Genomic DNA, 5,000 nt, shown 5'->3' on the forward strand with positions numbered 1-5,000 from the left:
ATATGGTCTAGCGGTTAGGATTCCTGGTTTTCACCCAGGCGGCCCGGGTTCGACTCCCGGTATGGGAATGCTGCTTTTTCTGTACTATCTCTGACATTCAAAGGCAGACACTGTTGTTTGCATAAAAAAGCATTCAGGTAAAATTTGCACTTTGCAGCTAAAATTGCAAAACGTTAGGGTCTTGGCACTTCATTTCTAACTCTAGCACAACACATTTATAGGTTTCATAGCTCAAACTATTCTCAACTATCCTTTTTTACTTCAAAATGTCGAGGAACTCAACAACTCGTATGGCCTGTCCTTTGGCCTCCAATTTCCATTCTAATCTGTAGAATTTAACAACTGAATGGCAAAGTTCTCAAGCTCCCTAGTCAAAGAAAAGGAGTGAACTGTACCCTATCTGAGGGAAAACCTCATAACCATCAGAATAAGCCACTAGCTCCTAACTAGTGTTCAAATGAGTCAAGTTTAAACTGCTGAAAGGAAAAAAAAATTTAATCAAAGCAACACTCTTATTTTTTTTTTTTTTTTTTTTATTATAACGCCTCTCATTTTTTCTGTGACCCTTTGGGTTATCCCATTTGACCAAGCAACCAGTATTCTTAGTTTACTGGTTCGATTCCTGCTATGGGAATGCCACTTTTTCTGTAATAATTCACGCATTGAAAGGTCGACACAAGCCATGCATACAGTCAGTCTAGCTTGGATTTGCTCTTTGCAGCAAAAAATGCTGACCACAATAGATTTTGGACATTCATTCCATTCTTTTGCTCAATACTCCATTTGAATTCATATCACAAATCATTTTTACTTTTGACTTTTAACTATTTGGTTTCAAAGGATCCAAAACCCCCTTCCTTTATATCTGACGTTTTTTGGTACTGAGAGGATACAGTTCTGGCTGTCTAGTCAAGATGGAGACAAAATATCTAAAGCATAGTGCCCCGTGTGAGGATCGAACTCACGACCTTCAGATTATGAGACTGACGCGCTACCTACTGCGCTAACGAGGCAAGCTTCTAGCAAGGATGTGCCAAACTTACTTACTCAAAGCAATTAAGTTCTTCTTTTTTCACATTGAGAACGTCTTGAGAGAACAACTCTTCCCATATGGTCTAGCGGTTAGGATTCCTGGTTTTCACCCAGGCGGCCCGGGTTCGACTCCCGGTATGGGAATGCTGCTTTTTCTGTACTATCTCTGACATTCAAAGGCAGACACTGTTGTTTGCATAAAAAAGCATTCAGGTAAAATTTGCACTTTGCAGCTAAAATTGCAAAACGTTAGGGTCTTGGCACTTCATTTCTAACTCTAGCACAACACATTTATAGGTTTCATAGCTCAAACTATTCTCAACTATCCTTTTTTACTTCAAAATGTCGAGGAACTCAACAACTCGTATGGCCTGTCCTTTGGCCTCCAATTTCCATTCTAATCTGTAGAATTTAACAACTGAATGGCAAAGTTCTCAAGCTCCCTAGTCAAAGAAAAGGAGTGAACTGTACCCTATCTGAGGGAAAACCTCATAACCATCAGAATAAGCCACTAGCTCCTAACTAGTGTTCAAATGAGTCAAGTTTAAACTGCTGAAAGGAAAAAAAAATTTAATCAAAGCAACACTCTTATTTTTTTTTTTTTTTTTTTTTTATTATAACGCCTCTCATTTTTTCTGTGACCCTTTGGGTTATCCCATTTGACCAAGCAACCAGTATTCTTAGTTTACTGGTTCGATTCCTGCTATGGGATTGCCACTTTTTCTGTAATAATTCACGCATTGAAAGGTCGACACAAGCCATGCATACAGTCAGTCTAGCTTGGATTTGCTCTTTGCAGCAAAAAATGCTGACCACAATAGATTTTGGACATTCATTCCATTCTTTTGCTCAATACTCCATTTGAATTCATATCACAAATCATTTTTACTTTTGACTTTTAACTATTTGGTTTCAAAGGATCCAAAACCCCCTTCCTTTATATCTGACGTTTTTTGGTACTGAGAGGATACAGTTCTGGCTGTCTAGTCAAGATGGAGACAAAATATCTAAAGCATAGTGCCCCGTGTGAGGATCGAACTCACGACCTTCAGATTATGAGACTGACGCGCTACCTACTGCGCTAACGAGGCAAGCTTCTAGCAAGGATGTGCCAAACTTACTTACTCAAAGCAATTAAGTTCTTTTTTCACATTGAGAACGTCTTGAGAGAACAACTCTTCCCATATGGTCTAGCGGTTAGGATTCCTGGTTTTCACCCAGGCGGCCCGGGTTCGACTCCCGGTATGGGAATGCTGCTTTTTCTGTATAATCTCTGACATTCAAAGGCAGACACAGTTGTTTGCATAAAAAAGCATTCAGGTAAAATTTGCACTTTGCAGCCAAAATTGCAAAACGTTAGGGTCTTGACACTTCATTTCTAACTCTAGCACAACACATTTATAGGTTTCATAGCTCAAACTATTCTCAACTATCCTTTTTTACTTCAAAATGTCGAGGAACTCAACAACTCGTATGGCCTGTCCTTTGGCCTCCAATTTCCATTCTAATCTGTAGAATTTAACAACTGAATGGCAAAGTTCTCAAGCTCCCTAGTCAAAGAAAAGGAGTGAACTGTACCCTATCTGAGGGAAAACCTCATGACCATCAGAATAAGCCACTAGCTCCTAACTACTGTTCAAATGAGTCAAGTTTAAACTGTTGAAAGGAAAAAAAAATTTAATCAAAGCCTCTCATTTTTTCTGTGACCCTTTGGGTTATCCCATTTGACCAAGCAACCAGTATACTTAGTTTACTGGTTCGATTCCTGCTATGGGATTGCCACTTTTTCTGTAATAATTCACGCATTGAAAGGTCGACACAAGCCATGCATACAGTCAGTCTAGCTTGGATTTGCTCTTTGCAGCAAAAAATGCTGACCACAATAGATTTTGGACATTCATTCCATTCTTTTGCTCAATACTCCATTTGAATTCATATCACAAATCATTTTTACTTTTGACTTTTAACTATTTGGTTTCAAAGGATCCAAAACCCCCTTCCTTTATATCTGACGTTTTTTGGTACTGAGAGGATACAGTTCTGGCTGTCTAGTCAAGATGGAGACAAAGTATCTAAAGCATAGTGCCCCGTGTGAGGATCGAACTCACGACCTTCAGATTATGAGACTGACGCGCTACCTACTGCGCTAACGAGGCAAGCTTCTAGCAAGGATGTGCCAAACTTACTTACTCAAAGCAATTAAGTTCTTCTTTTTTCACATTGAGAACGTCTTGAGAGAACAACTCTTCCCATATGGTCTAGCGGTTAGGATTCCTGGTTTTCACCCAGGCGGCCCGGGTTCGACTCCCGGTATGGGAATGCTGCTTTTTCTGTACTATCTCTGACATTCAAAGGCAGACACTGTTGTTTGCATAAAAAAGCATTCAGGTAAAATTTGCACTTTGCAGCTAAAATTGCAAAACGTTAGGGTCTTGGCACTTCATTTCTAACTCTAGCACAACACATTTATAGGTTCCATAGCTCAAACTATTCTCAACTATCCTTTTTTACTTCAAAATGTCGAGGAACTCAACAACTCGTATGGCCTGTCCTTTGGCCTCCAATTTCCATTCTAATCTGTAGAATTTAACAACTGAATGGCAAAGTTCTCAAGCTCCCTAGTCAAAGAAAAGGAGTGAACTGTACCCTATCTGAGGGAAAACCTCATGACCATCAGAATAAGCCACTAGCTCCTAACTACTGTTCAAATGAGTCAAGTTTAAACTGTTGAAAGGAAAAAAAAATTTAATCAAAGCAACACTCTTTTTTTTTTTTTTTTTCATTATAACGCCTCTCATTTTTTCTGTGACCCTTTGGGTTATCCCATTTGACCAAGCAACCAGTATTCTTAGTTTACTGGTTCGATTCCTGCTATGGGATTGCCACTTTTTCTGTAATAATTCACGCATTGAAAGGTCGACACAAGCCATGCATACAGTCAGTCTAGCTTGGATTTGCTCTTTGCAGCAAAAAATGCTGACCACAATAGATTTTGGACATTCATTCCATTCTTTTGCTCAATACTCCATTTGAATTCATATCACAAATCATTTTTACTTTTGACTTTTAACTATTTGGTTTCAAAGGATCCAAAACCCCCTTCCTTTATATCTGACGTTTTTTCGTACTGAGAGGATACAGTTCTGGCTGTCTAGTCAAGATGGAGACAAAATATCTAAAGCATAGTGCCCCGTGTGAGGATCGAACTCACGACCTTCAGATTATGAGACTGACGCGCTACCTACTGCGCTAACGAGGCAAGCTTCTAGCAAGGATGTGCCAAACTTACTTACTCAAAGCAATTAAGTTCTTCTTTTTTCACATTGAGAACGTCTTGAGAGAACAACTCTTCCCATATGGTCTAGCGGTTAGGATTCCTGGTTTTCACCCAGGCGGCCCGGGTTCGACTCCCGGTATGGGAATGCTGCTTTTTCTGTACTATCTCTGACATTCAAAGGCAGACACTGTTGTTTGCATAAAAAAGCATTCAGGTAAAATTTGCACTTTCCGGCTAAAATTGCAAAACGTTAGGGTCTTGGCACTTCATTTCTAACTCTAGCACAACACATTTATAGGTTTCATAGCTCAAACTATTCTCAACTATCCTTTTTTACTTCAAAATGTCGAGGAACTCAACAACTCGTATGGCCTGTCCTTTGGCCTCCAATTTCCATTCTAATCTGTAGAATTTAACAACTGAATGGCAAAGTTCTCAAGCTCCCTAGTCAAAGAAAAGGAGTGAACTGTACCCTATCTGAGGGAAAACCTCATAACCATCAGAATAAGCCACTAGCTCCTAACTAGTGTTCAAATGAGTCAAGTTTAAACTGCTGAAAGGAAAAAAAAATTTAATCAAAGCAACACTCTTATTTTTTTTTTTTTTTTTTTTATTATAACGCCTCTCATTTTTTCTGTGACCCTTTGGGTTATCCCATTTGACCAAGCAACCAGTATTCTTAGTTTACTGG

At 39.2% G+C, this 5,000-nt stretch overlaps 9 non-coding genes across 9 annotated transcripts in view; 5 read left to right on the forward strand and 4 right to left on the reverse strand.

Annotated features, from left to right (window-relative positions):
• Positions 1-68, forward strand: part of TRNAE-UUC (transfer RNA glutamic acid (anticodon UUC)) — a 72-nt gene extending 4 nt beyond the window's left edge. Inside the window, exon 1 of the tRNA in view lies at positions 1-68. This exon is cut by the window's left edge and continues 4 nt beyond it. This is a non-coding gene — a tRNA (tRNA-Glu).
• Positions 69-940: 872 nt separating this feature from the next.
• Positions 941-1,013, reverse strand: TRNAM-CAU (transfer RNA methionine (anticodon CAU)). Its single transcript has one exon. It is a non-coding gene; the product is annotated as a tRNA-Met (tRNA).
• A 91-nt stretch (positions 1,014-1,104) lies between these two features.
• Positions 1,105-1,176, forward strand: TRNAE-UUC (transfer RNA glutamic acid (anticodon UUC)). The gene has a single exon. It is a non-coding gene; the product is annotated as a tRNA-Glu (tRNA).
• An 874-nt stretch (positions 1,177-2,050) lies between these two features.
• Positions 2,051-2,123, reverse strand: TRNAM-CAU (transfer RNA methionine (anticodon CAU)). The gene has a single exon. It is a non-coding gene; the product is annotated as a tRNA-Met (tRNA).
• Positions 2,124-2,211: 88 nt separating this feature from the next.
• TRNAE-UUC (transfer RNA glutamic acid (anticodon UUC)) lies at positions 2,212-2,283 on the forward strand. The gene has a single exon. It is a non-coding gene; the product is annotated as a tRNA-Glu (tRNA).
• An 832-nt stretch (positions 2,284-3,115) lies between these two features.
• On the reverse strand, positions 3,116-3,188 carry TRNAM-CAU (transfer RNA methionine (anticodon CAU)). The gene has a single exon. It is a non-coding gene; the product is annotated as a tRNA-Met (tRNA).
• Positions 3,189-3,279: 91 nt separating this feature from the next.
• On the forward strand, positions 3,280-3,351 carry TRNAE-UUC (transfer RNA glutamic acid (anticodon UUC)). The gene has a single exon. It is a non-coding gene; the product is annotated as a tRNA-Glu (tRNA).
• An 867-nt stretch (positions 3,352-4,218) lies between these two features.
• TRNAM-CAU (transfer RNA methionine (anticodon CAU)) lies at positions 4,219-4,291 on the reverse strand. The gene has a single exon. It is a non-coding gene; the product is annotated as a tRNA-Met (tRNA).
• Positions 4,292-4,382: 91 nt separating this feature from the next.
• Positions 4,383-4,454, forward strand: TRNAE-UUC (transfer RNA glutamic acid (anticodon UUC)). Its single transcript has one exon. It is a non-coding gene; the product is annotated as a tRNA-Glu (tRNA).
• Positions 4,455-5,000: the final 546 nt, after the last annotated feature.

Source organism: Anomaloglossus baeobatrachus, chromosome 4, assembly GCF_048569485.1.
Source record: "Anomaloglossus baeobatrachus isolate aAnoBae1 chromosome 4, aAnoBae1.hap1, whole genome shotgun sequence".
Lineage (NCBI taxonomy): Eukaryota > Metazoa > Chordata > Amphibia > Anura > Aromobatidae > Anomaloglossus > Anomaloglossus baeobatrachus.